This window comes from Thermobia domestica, chromosome 7 (genome assembly GCF_964235325.1).
Source record: "Thermobia domestica chromosome 7, izTheDome1.hap1.1, whole genome shotgun sequence".
Lineage (NCBI taxonomy): Eukaryota > Metazoa > Arthropoda > Insecta > Zygentoma > Lepismatidae > Thermobia > Thermobia domestica.
Genome location: NC_137460.1, coordinates 291,845,705 through 291,860,142, shown reverse-complemented (window position 1 = coordinate 291,860,142; position 14,438 = coordinate 291,845,705).

Sequence of the window (14,438 nt, the reverse complement as noted above, 5' to 3'; positions counted from 1 at the left end):
CTGTCATGTGTCATTTTTTCTTCATTCCAATATCAGAAGAAATATTCTTCAGAGTGACGTAATCAAGATATAATATTCACTTAAATGTTAATAAACTGGTGAATGAAAGACTTAAGTGCTGAAAAATACACTTTTTTCATTGCGATATGACAAGAAATATTCTCTGTAAGAGGGAAAGGACAGTATAGTATTCAGATTCAAGTGTTAATCTGCTGTTCCATTAAAGTACTCTTCATCGTCTGATGAGAAGAAATTTATTTTTTTAATTCCGATGTCAGGAAATGCTTATGAAAAGGAAGAACCCAATGTGTCAGTATGCACACTGAATTGTGAATTTACTGATGGGTTAACAACTATCCATCCACGGTTAAATAAAAGACTCTTCTGTTTTCTTCCTTACAATTTCAGTGCTATAAAATGTAGAAATAGTAGGTTTAGTATTCAAATTCACATGATAATGTACTACTGGGTAAAAATTGTTCATGAAGCCATATTTGTCCACGCCTAGTAAAATAATCTTTCTTGTTTGGTGTGGTAAGAGGTGTTCGTTGAAGGCATCAATCGCATACTTTCAATGATATTAAGGTAGCAAGGCAAAAGTACAAAGTTTATAATGTTTTCGATATCATAGCTACATGGAACATGGATTTCCAATCTGAATTACGTAAGTTCTACCTGCTCTTAGTGCCACAGGTTAAACTAAGAAGAAAAGAGAGTTCTACTGGTTCCTTCAGTCAAGGTGACAATATGATTCTATACAGAACTAAGTAACGACACTAGGTCGCGTTGCATGATACACTGATACACATACAAAGGCTGTGAAGCAAAAGTTCATGATTTCCCTCAAATATTACATGCCTTCCAAACAACTTCCAAAAAAGTATACATAACACCAAATTTATAATTGGCCCCCGAGAAGACGGTAAGTAATTCTTAATCACTGCCACCTATATTTTTAGAAAAAAGATAGAAATATTATTTTTATAAGAAAAGAAAGAGTGCATGATGAAACGTAAAATAAAATATTTTGTCTACATCAATCGTTTCTCTGTCAAACAAGTATAGTTCATTAGGAAAGTCTACAAATGTTAGTCAAGTTTCGAAATTTTACGGAGGTCCGGAACCGGTGGACTCCTCTCGTTGCTACGCCCCTGAGCATTGCTAACTAGTCCCAAATTCAATGTGGCGTTCCCCATCGTACAGTTTTATGTGGAAATTATCAACATTATAAAATATACTTATTTTATAAAAGAAATATGTATATACCAAAATACTATCCACAGGGGTAGCGATTTTTTATATTGACGTATTATTTGATTCACAAATTACTGTACAGCGGGGGACACTTCTAAATGGTACAGCCATATGGAGATTTAAGGCTAAGGTGTACCATTTAGAAGTGTCCCCGCTGTACAAGAAGCCTTCATTATCTATATAAGCAAAAATTAACTTGTAAATGCGGGTTTGCTTTCATTTTTGTTTTCTGCTCTACTACATATTTTCTTTCTTATTTTGTAATTCTGCAATCACTGTTTTTAATTGTCATTATATTGATTTGCTTCACTATAGTCCCGTAATAAAATATGAATGCATGAAAACAAATTCCATTTGTTAGTTGCTAGTGAAATGCAATTCAGAAATCTTATTTAACGTGAAAAACGTTCTCGTTCACTGGAAACCGTGCTGTGTTGGAAGCACTGCAATGACCAGAGCCTTTAATTTCTGAGATAGGGGAAAGCAGACTTAACATTCGCTCCAACTGCCGCGGTGAAGGAATCTGGTCGTTGTATGCTCGCTGCAACGCAATATAAATTAGAGACTCTGTGACGGATTATTTTTCGCTTTTTAAAACAGGTTAACGGAACGGACAGTTACTGAAGTAAAAAGTATGTTATTTAAAGTATATATGGAAGTATTAGAAAGTATTTTTTCTGTTCTTTGCTACTATTGCTAATAATATTTTATCCCTTGAAATACTTTGGTCGTTGGCAACGCCGCAACACTAATATTAGGCGTCACTGAATTGTACAATTGGTAGCAAGAAACGGTAGTTACAACTGCATCCGTGCTGAAAACAAAAGACTATTAGCTGGTCTGTATAGATACTTGAATGAAAAGTTTCAAGTATTCTGCATCTTGAATGCATGTTTCTATTTACTGTCTGAACCTTTATTTCTGTTTCTTAGGAATCTGACCTATTTGGTAGTGAACTTCTTTCTTGCTTTGTGTAATCGTGAACCCACGTCGTGTATGTGTATGTATGTATGTATGTATGTATGTGTATGTGTGTGTGTGTGTAAGCGAGAGAGAGAGATTGACTTTTGTTCACCGCACACTTTTGCCTTATTGCTTTATCTCGCGGATCTCATCCTTGACTTTTCATCTCTCTAGCCATTTAATTTCAGCGACAGAGAAAATTTTAGGGATTATTTCGTTGTGGGAGTTCAGTCTTTTCTGAAAAAAAAATCTCGTCGGTTCAGAGCCTTTATGGTTTATATAGATATTACCGTGCGGAAAAACAATGAAAAAATTGGAGGCGCGAGCGAGGGACAGAAGGATCTCTATATTTCTAGACGCGGAATACAGTTAACTTACATCAAGAAGGAACAAATTCAAAACTCTTTCTCTAGAAAGAAAAAAAGATAAGAATAGCAATAAAAACTTATTTTCATTAAACAATATATTTACTATTTTGTATTTTCGAGGTTTTCCGTTATCCACTGTTTATCGAATAATTGAACTATTTCAGAGGCGGCTCCTGAGAGAAGTAACACTGATGAAAAATTAAAGTTATATCTCTTCAAATCACCTAATGTACGGATTTTCATGTAGAACAATTACTTCATCATTTCAGTTCTCTTATCTTACGAGGGAAGGACGCGATACCACTCAGAGATGTTTGAACAAAATTTGGTGTAGCAGTAGGTAATGAGATTAGAAAAGAACGTGTGGAAGCATTCGTTTCGCGGACGTTGGGATTCAGAAATAATAAACCCTACAGTTCACAAGAAGAGTCAATCAGATACCGGTATTAATGGGATGGAGCCTTTGCTCGCTGTTGCAGCCCATACAGAAGAAGTTAGAGTAAAATGAAAACAGAAGAGATAAGCTGAGCAGAAAATACGCCAGTGTCAGCCCTCTGTCCCACCAGATGAATACCGGGATACTAAATCAACTGCTCTTGTCATTACCCACCTTATCTCTATACAGAGGAATTGAAATACTTTTTTAAAGCGCAGTCTCCTCTCTTTCAGACTGAACGTTTGTGCTATTCTAGCTTATTTATTTTTTTTTAATACAGTTCCTGGTATTCTGTGTGTCTGTTATATTTTTTAATGCTTCTCTTAACAACTGTTTCATTATGTCAAAAGCAGTATATAACTCACTGTACGGTATATTAAGGTTAAGTATGTTATTTTCTAATCTTTTTAAGACCAATTTGGAAACTAAATTTCCAGACAGGGTAGGCAGTGAAGATGTATTGTTTCATGTGTGCTATGAAACACAAGTGAAAAGTACCTGTTCATTTGTGTTCACACTATTACAGTGCAGTGTGTGAAATATGCGTGAGTTATATGTGGAGTCTTCAACGCAGTTGTTACGAGGCTCTTTATGAACAATACCTTTTGCTGCTTTGTAGTAGCAAGTAGATCAAATTCAAATATTTCCTTTATTCTTTGCGTTGACATAGTTGTGTTAATGAACAGTCTTGTATGTATTGAAACAGTTATTTTTATTATGGCCGTCCACTGTCTTTTCGATTTTAACCCTTTCGAACCCAGGCCATTTTTGGCGTTTTCCTACATTTTCAGTAAGTGAATTATTGATAAAAGCAATTTACCTGATTGATGTGGTTAAGGTCTTAGTTTTTAGAAGAGAGACGTGGCTATGTTTTGATGTAAATTACGTTGCAGTGTTGCCAACGGGAGGGAAATCTAGGGTGGAAATTTACAAAAAATTCCCTAATCAAATTTCAAAACTTTTTATATATAGCACCACTGTTGCCACATGAGTCCAAGTCACCTAATAATATTTTGTGTGTTGTCAAGGTATAGTGAAAATGTTAAGTCGTTGGCTGCCATACAAAGAGAGAAAGAAAACATTATATGTCATCATACACATTAAACTTAACACTTTTTACGCATCAGAAGCAAAATCCAACAGAGATACCGGGCTACAGACTTCCTAATTATCCAAGTGAAACTTTTTATGGTGCGTTCTCTAGCCCAAAAAAGAGGGTTTCAGATAATGGTACGTTTGTTCCAATGTAGCCAACAAGAGGGAAATAATAGAGAGGGAAAAGGAGAATTTTCTGAATTTTTAACTAAAGCCAGGAATTAACTTTCTGACTGGAAACACTTCCACCAGACAGACATAAACTATCTGAGAAGAAACCTTGATACACCATTAATATATCCGACAAGTTTCATGGTAATATCTAACAAAGTAAGTATGAAATTAAGAAGAAAGAATAGTCATTTTACCTCAGAAATTCACCTTTTTCTTACCATTTACAGAACATGGTTTATTAGAAACCTCAACTGAACTTCCCCTAATTAACCTACTGAAACTTTTTATGATACATTGTGTGGGCTAACGACGAGGCTTTCAGCGAGTAGTACGTTTGTTCGAATGTAGCCAATAGGAGGGAAATAATAGGCACACAAAGGAATTGTTTCCAAAATTTCCCTGAAAATCAGGAATTTTCTGTCGCTGGCAACACTGCTACCAGACAGACGCGAACAATCTTAAACTGCTGTACCATTAATATATCCAAGAAGTATAATGGCGTTATTTCAGAAACAAAGTTTCTAATTACAAAAAATATATTACTGTACACAGAAAAATGAGGAAGGGTGGATAACTTAACGAAATGTGCAGTATTTACATTACGTTATCTGTTACGGTTAGTATTTTGTAACCCATTTCTGCACCTAGTTAATAACGTTATTAGTCAGTGTAACTTTTAAAATGATACGCTAACGTTACTCACTGGAACATTCTGGATTTTGGTACTGTAGTTACAGTCACCAAGGGATTAGCGTTACTGGAAATACCCACCTATGTCGTATCTGCTTGAGATTGTTAAGATAAAACTGGTTCCAATAAATACCAGTTATCTCTTGAGCCCAAGGTCTTTTTTTTTTTTATTTTAGCCACATAAAACGTATTCAGGGTGTCTGTCGGTCACGAAAGTCACAAAATTTAGCTTTCGGATAACATTGTTTTTAAACTGTGAAAATGTAAGTACAATTTGGAACATTTTGTTCTACAAAACGTCAAAATACACCACCAAAAATGTTTATAGTCGGCTTTAGACGCTACCAAATTGTAAGCAAAGTTCGTTTCTATCGCATGGATAAAATTCGGCCTCATTCGTACCCAAATTCGCTGTTGAAAATGTTAGAAAATTTTATGATTGAGCACAGAGAAGGTCACGAAATTTCATGTTGGAATTTTAGTAGATACCTGTATTTTAATTCTGCACAACATTTTTGTTTAAGTAGACATATTTTGGTTATGATGAGTACTATTTCTATGTTTTTCTTTTCTTTCTTTGTACCTGGGGGGCGCGGTGGCTCAGTGGTAGAGCGTTCACCTCTGGTGCTTGGGGTCCCGGGTTCGATCCCAGCCCCCGCCAAGTGAACTTTGTGGTGGACAAACACCGTGCTCGTGGGTTTTCTCGGGGTTCTCCCATTTCCTCCCACTTTCTTCATTCCACCATTTCACTCATCTCTCATTATCACCGTCTCCTTTAGCCTAACCGGCATAACCGTGGGACGTAAAACTTAGATTTCATTTCATTTTCTTTGTACCTGTATTTTTCTTCTTCAATTCTGATGGCTTGGGTAACGTTGAGACATCCTTGGTGACAGACCGCCTTATGCAGAGTCGTTTTGACGCAAGATTAGTTCTCATACTAAAAGCCTGACTACTGCAGGAAACATATGTTAGTCGAACTCTTTAGTATGGCACTAATCACGTTACAAAACGACTCTGCATAAGGCCCAGAGGCTCTAAGGTTGGCTTAAAAAGAATCTCCGTTATACTAGTAAATAGATTCCAGATTTTTCAGTCTGCTTTCTTTTCCCTCATACTTAAGATTGAGTAAACACCTTAGGACCCGGGCACATGTCCATTGAGAATAACATTACGTTGTACTATATTTAAAAAGAGGAAAAACAAAGAGTGAAATGATCAAAGAGTGAAGTTTTTAATATAAGCTTATTAATAAGACTTTTACTTCTTGTGAGGACACTGCCGGTAGTTGATTCGATTTCGAGTTTAACCCGCGAGGACTCGCATAGCGGGGAAAAGACCGAAGCCGTGTTTAAGTTGATACCACTATTCGGAAACGCACCACAGGTTCATGGCCAGCCGTGACTTTGTTCGTTGCACCCACCTCTATATCTCCATTATCAAGTAAACATTGTTCACTGCCTCTAAAACAATTAAAGAGTTGTATTACTTGTTTTCGGTCGTTTCGACCCAGTGCGAGTTCTCGCGTCACAAGATTGTACAGTCCTTTTCTGCCTGTGTAAAACATTGTAACACATTTACCGGGCCCCATTCATCAAGCTCAAAATGCTGAAAGTCCATTGGAGTCCTGGAACTTATGTTTTTCCAGACGATGTTTTTGTGAAGAAGCACACTATATCAATATTTGGAATAATGGGCATAGAAAAGAATTTTCTAGAGGAAGAGATGCTAGAGATTTTGATTTGGCACAACTAGAACCTCTCATTGGTCTCTATTTGGCTGGTCTTTTGAAATGTAACCATACCAATTTTAGGGACATATTGGCTACTGATAGAACAGAATTAGAAAGGTTCGAACTAACCATGTCCTTGAGCAGGCTTCAATTTATGTTGCAAACATTACACTTTGACGATGTCAGAAACCGTGGAGAAATGAAGAGTTAGGACAACCTAGCGACCACCAGAGAATTATTTGACGGATTTAAAAAGGTGCAAGGCAAACTACTTACCAAGTGAATGTCTAATATTGACGAATACTTGGAAGCTTTTAATGGGAAATGCAAGTAATATATTCCAAATAAGCTGGCCAAATATGGCTTCAGATTATTCGTGCTAGAGACTCCCTTAAGTTTTACTCACACAACATGGAATTGTACAGCAAGGGACACTTCTGGATGGTACACCTATATGGACATTTACGGTAAGAGTGCTCCACCAGTTGAGTCCGAAGCATTTCCCGGAAAGTATTGCAACCGAATTAACTTTAAAGGAAAGTGGGTGGCATAAACGCCAGGTAGTAAAAATTCCCTCACACTTTGATGAAATTCCCACTAACGTCTACAGCATTTCTCCAAAACAAGATGAATCTTAGACGTGTAGTTCTTATGGCAAAGATATTACTTGAAATTTGTCCTATTTGTCGTGGAGATAAAGTGCCACAAAAAGTGAAAACTCAATCTTGTTGCTGTTGGAATGAACACTCTTTCAGTCGTTTGAGAGCCTGAACAAATATTCTGTCACTTCAGGAGGGTAGAAAGAACGAACCTCCTCCTTCAATGTGAAAACACATACATTTAATTAAATGCTAGTGAGAGTGAGCCCATTGGTATAGCGCTTTTATGATTTGAAGTTTTGCTACTAAGCCATCTTTTGTCATAGTTGATGACATTGAAGAGCAAGAGATGTAAATATGATGAAAGAGAGATATATGTGCAAATTTTGAATTTGAGACAAAATGATCGGATAGCATCCATATTTTGTCGAAAATTTTGATTTTGTAAGTAGACATGTAAAAGCTCACCCGAACCTGAGAGCATCCACTGCCAATTATTAATTCAAGTGGAGAACTTAGTTGAGAACATCAGATGATTACGGAGGAGAAGAAACATCTTAAAATATGGGAAACAAACAATGAAAAAATCTTCAACCGTCCTGGATGGGTTTCGATCCGTGACTCAGTGTGCAAATGATGGAAATATGAGTGAAAGATGATAAAGAACTTGATAGTCTGTGAGGAGCTCCTGGTCTAAGGCGTCAGGAGGTAGAGTGTAGCAGTAGAGAGTATAGAGTAACGATAGCGGTGGAGGGTAATATCGAGATGGAGAAGGATGGAGAGCTAAGTGGTGCATAGTATTCAGAAGTAAAGGGTGTTGGGTTTTATAACGAGAGCATATGTATGCGAGACGTAAAGTTTCAAGATGAAACTGAAGTGTAGGAAACTGACTTCGGTTGTACAAGTCTGCTGTAGGACTAGGCAGTTTCACTCGATATACAATGTGGAAAGCATGTCGCTCTAACACTAATAACTTTTCGTAAATTGTGCAGGTGGCCGCAATCCATGCAACGTTTCCGTAAGTCAGCACAGGGCGTAGAAAGGTCTTGTATGTATTCAGAATTGTGTTCGGTTTCAGTCCCCAGGACGTTCCGGTGAGCCTTTTTAATAAGTTAAGTCTATTAACATATGCCAACATATTGGACCGAGAATCCGGACGTTGACATATACAATTTTATCCACACACAACTCAATGTATTAATAACCATAATAGCATGGGGGCAATTTGAAGAATTTTCTTATAATAAACTTAACAATTAAATTTTAGGTAGAGCAAATAATTAGTTAAGATGAATAAATTAGATTGTAGAAATAAAAGTAGAGATATCAGAAAATTACCCAAATCTGGTGCTGAAGCCTTACGTTAAAATTTATAATAGCTGTCATAACGAATTTTGAAGATAGGATAAGAATTAAACGAATTTTGAGACAAGGTCGAATAATAAAGTGTGACATCAATTAGCAACCAGCATTGTACTCACCCAGACTTTGACGAGTGAAGATTTTAGAGATGTCGATCCTTCTAGTCAGACGGTCACTTCAGAACTCTCTAATTCCCTACTCTTTTTCGTCCACCTACCTTTTCTTCCTCGTTTTGGTAGCGACATTTCTTCCGCTTACCATTACATTTTTAGAGTTACTTCATAACGTGAATTATGTAACGTGCCACTATGTGCTCCGTCCTGGGCCGCTGGTTGTAATAACCAGGACAATTATTAGAATGCGGGATTCGTAATTTCTATGTATAATGGCTATATTTTGCAAGTAATCATTTAAAATTTCCATGAAGAATTATCTGGAGTTATTCTATATTTAGAGTGCATTTCAGACTAGATCTAGCTTAAATATTACCATTAAACTGCTATTATCTTCATAAATTAAAAAAAATTGTGATATACTAAGGTAATTTGGATAATTAAAAGTAACTGATTTTCTAGCTTGATAAATTTTATAACAAAAATCATGAAAAATTAAATATGCAATACAGAATAATATATAATTAAATATCAACACTTTATAAGCAAAATTGAAAATCCAAAAAATATATATATGAGTTGACTGGTAAATATGAAATCTGCATAACTAGAATACAACTTTCGGTAATAAATCTAATATATATAATAAATATAATACCTCCTAATCCTTATAATTCCAATATGAATTCAATATTTGATCTGCTGGAAAATTTTAACAATATATATAGAGTATATTAAATAATCAAGTTTTAACACTCACCCAATTAAATATGCTTTGAACAACCATCAAAAACCTTCAGGAGGACTATTTCGAATAACCTCTGTTAACACGCTTTTCATATTATCACACCAATTATTGATATTTCGGTATAGAAAATAGAACTTTCACAAATATAATTGGTTGATTTTTTGGTAGCTTTTAACAAATTCACAAAATTCTTGAAATTTATATCACGATAATTATTAACTATACCACTTTCTTGAAAAACCGTTAAAGATTCACTTTAAGCAGAGATAAACCTTGCCCAGTTCGACATATCGTTTCGAATGGCTGTTCAAATTACCTACAGCTCATTCGAACGTATGTGTTTCAAAGATTTCCGCTAGAGGCGCTCTAGTACCCTGAAGTGAAGGTACTGAAAGCATAACCTTCTATGATATCATTGACTTACCTTTTTTTTTTTAATATAATGTGATCTCATCACACGTAACAAGTAGGAAGTCTTATTATTTCCTTGATACATTGCTGCATAACATATTTTTATATTTCCTATTTAGAAGAATGTTTTAACTAGACATAGTTTTAAATTATTATGAGACTTCCTTGATTTCTTTGCATGTGTGAATGACCTACAGCACCAGACTGGGGATTGAATTTTTATTTGCAGTTAATATAACAAGGTTTACAAAATATTGAAGTCAAAACCAATAAAATGTTAATCGCCCTTCACCAAAATGCTTTAGTCATATTACATTCCTCCCCGCTTGGATATTCGGCATCTCCGATGTCGATATAAATATTTAAAAATCAAAGTAACACCAAACCATAAATAAATTGAATATATGTATCAAACGTTTTGTTAAAATAAAAATCAGTTTGTGACAAGTTGAAATGAATGAGTTATAAAACACTGTTTAGTCCATGATGATCATATCAAGCATAGAATAGAAGTCGTTATGATTACGTTTGCATATTACAAGGTCAGTAATACAGTCACAAGTATATGCATGCGTCCTTGCAATGTCACATGTAAAAAAAAAATCTCCACACAGCAAAACAGAATATAGGTCAGTTTTACATTGTTTGTGTTCTGTAATGGAGTGAATGTATTTGTTTTTAAAATTTGTTCGCTGAAATATTGGTAAGTAATTATTTATATCATTATATAAAAACAAAATCCACTCGTTTTTTTTATAAACGCTGATTGTATGTTATGTGAATTTTCACTGATGTTCGCAACTGTACTACACTAAATAATTGTAAATATATGTATATATGTGTATAAGTAACATGAAGATAATCATAATTATATCCATCACCAAAATTATTCGTGAATTCACTCTCACTTTTCTTTTTGCTAGAATTTAAAAATATGCACTAAAATCACCACACTATTTACATAATTATATATATATATATATATAGCATTTTCACTATTGATACCACATTATTTCACACATAATCACTTAGCACTGTTCACTTACACATATAGACTTGAGGGAGGGGAAATCACACTAGGGGGGGGGGTTCAGACGAGTATTTCCTGGTTCATCCTATTTCCAGTGGATATGGCAGGAATCCAGATGTGTCCTCTTCCGTTGTACTTGTTGAAATTTTTAGTGTCCATGGAAAATATATTGATGGAATTTAGTATTTAATATCGTCTTAATGTAAAGAATGATTATTTATTAGCATATGGTATGTCGACATAACCGTCTTGAATATATTCTTTAAAGTCAATCGTTGGCGATTTGTAATTTCGAAACTGTGGGGATGTCTTAGAGTACATGCATGCTGGTTTGATTGACACGACACAAATTCGACTTAAGAAGAAATATTCGAAGTATAGTTGGAATAAGTAATTATGTAATTTAAACCATGAACGCGCAGAGAAATATTATCTGAAGAGAAATTAGGAATGTTTTGATTTTGTTCATTTTCGTAGTAGATATCATCATATATAGGGTCTAGTTGAGGTAAAGATGGGATTTGAATAGAACAAATTTTCTGCTGTGGCTGTTGAATTACATTTTCTGAAGATTTTCTGCATTGAAAGTAAATAAAAATGGCTAACATAAGGAAAATTAAGAGAGAAATGACAGTGAATATAATTATATAGAATATGGCGACGTTCATGTTGATTATTTGCCTATAAAGGAAAACAGAAGAAAATACTATATAATTTTAGTATGGGAGTTTAATGAATAGATTTATAATTACATAAGACACAATATATATTTGTTTCATATGCGCATACACACTTCCAAAAATTCGCTTTGCGAATACCTTTTTGTGTACCTTTTTTTTTGTCCAGTTTGATGTCTTCGTCTCGCTTTGCAAGAAATTGATATTCAAAACTGGAATTTTTTTCTTTAAAAAATAATAGTCTGTCTTTGGATTTGCTTTGCAAATCATGTTATGACTATTATTTGATTACTTCAGTAATATAACCTAGGTTTCTATCATCATATTGCAATAATATTTTTCGTATAAAGAAACATTTTATACACTATTCGTTTGCACGTGTTTAAAATCATTTAAAGTTTCTTCATTATGTAAATGTAATTTCGTATTTATATTCGATAACTCCCTATTAATTTTAAATAATTTTATAGATAAAAATATGATAATGAGAGGTGACAGTACAGCACTTGTAATAGATATTATTAATAGCAACGACATTGGGTCCTTAGAAATTTGTAAAGATGGAGTGTAGGCATTTACAGTTATATTTTCTATTTGCTGCGCTAAAGATTCCAACTTATTCGAAAGAGTATCCATATGAGGAGAAAAAAACGAAATAATAGGTTGTGTACTTTACTAATGCAAAATATATATATATATATATATATATATATAACATTAATTAATCTAAAATGCAATATATATATATATATATATATATATATATCAGTTTCAGCTAATGTCTCTAACGAAAATTTTTATTCTGGGGGGGGAATGGGAGGGGATTCCGAAATCGAAATGACGTCCTATTCTACCCCAAAGATAGATGAAAGAGACAACACAATGTTACAAGAGTACTAAATCGTATTCAATGTTCGAAAAATGAAGGTTTGAGCTACATTTCTGCAGCTCGATTTTGCAGATTTTAGCTTGAGGTTTGGTTGAATTTTAGGAGAGCGCCTTATACTCGCTCACCCACAAAGAATACTATTTAGTACAAATAGACCACACCAACATATAACCTAACTTAAACCGTATTTACAGAGGGGAAAAAGGGGATGAAATAAAAATATTCTAACTTACTCTTTTCTTTCATGAATTTCACTAATTATGTTATTTAAGTTATTTTGATAATTTAGATATAGACTTCTTCTTGCACAATTATGCTGTGTTTCACTGGTTGCATATTTCCAAGGATGACGTTTGTCTCTTCTTGTCCTTTGTTCGCATTTTCATTTGCTGTTGAAGATTGCAGCGGCTTTAATCGACGTACTTCTATCTCATCTTGGACATCAGCTCCTTTTGCATTTTTAAAAGAAACAAGATATTTGTTTGAGCTAGGCAAACGTGATAGTATCACACCTTGCTTGTCATAACGGAAATCAAATGCTGCTGGTATTCCTTCATGTCTTGTTACATTTTGAATGAGAACCTTTTGTCCAGGGTGAAATTGTGTTTGCGCATGATGGTCTTCGTATTTCTCCAATTGCTTGAGATAACTTTTATACATATTCTGATAGGCATCATCTCTCGCGAGACGCATCGTTTCCATCCGTTCGACATTTTCTTCCTCTTGAATTGGAGTATTAAATTGGAGATCAAAAACAATCTTTGCTTCAAATCCATGGAGTAAGTAGAAACTCGAATATTTAGTAGTTTGATTCTTCAAATTATTTAATCCAAACACAATTTTCGGTAACATAATGTCCGAATTATTTCCAGTTGATTTGATGTAGTGACGTAACGCTCTTTGAATTGTGTCACTTGTTTTCTCAGCCAAATTGAGAGAATAATGTGAATTAACTGGAATGAATTTCAATTTTATTCCCAATAATTTCGCTAACTCTGACATGATCTTAGATTTATGAGATGGAAGACGGTCTAGTATTAAAGATGATGGTGCCCCGTACTTTAAGATGAGTTTATTATAAATAGCAGTCGCAATAGTGTCTCCCGTTAAACCCGGTATGCTTTCAGCTATGACATATCTTGTACACGCATCACACATAATTAAAATATACTTGTGACGATATGTAGAAGATGTTGGAAAGGGGCCGCATTGATCAATTGTGACTACTGAAAATGGGGCCGCTTTTGGAAATATTTGAGGTTTAATAGTAGCTACTTGGCTTCCTCTTTTATTCACTTGACAAGAAACACATTGTCTAATTTTCTGACGAAAGTAATTGCGCATGTGTGGAAAATACACCTTTTGTAGCGCTAATTGATATGTACGATTCTGGCCTGCATGCGCTGCGGCTGACGGATGAGCGTGCAATAAGTTAAAAATTTCATCTCTCATTTTGAATGGAATACACAATAAATGCTTCGTGATATTTCCAAATCTATGTGCACGGTATAACTTTCCATCAATTAATTGAAATGCTCTAGCTTGCCGTTCGAGCCTGTAGTCTTCTCCTTGCTTATTTTCCTGTAAGCATCTGTATATGGGTCCAAAATAAGGGTCCGTCTTCTGTATTTTTCCAATGTTTTCGGGTGCTTGGAAATTTACTAAACATCTCTCTTGGTCCAAATCTTCTAATAACAGGTCTCCCGGTTGTGGGGGAGCAACCGAAATACGACTCATCGAGTCTACAGGGTTATTCTCACTGCGAACATGAACAGGGGTAAAATCATACTCCGACAAAATTAAACTCCAACGAAGTAGTTTGGGCGGTAGATTAGCTGCTGTCTTGAGGTAGACTAATGCTCGGTTGTCTATTTTCAAATAAAAATGCCTTCCTATT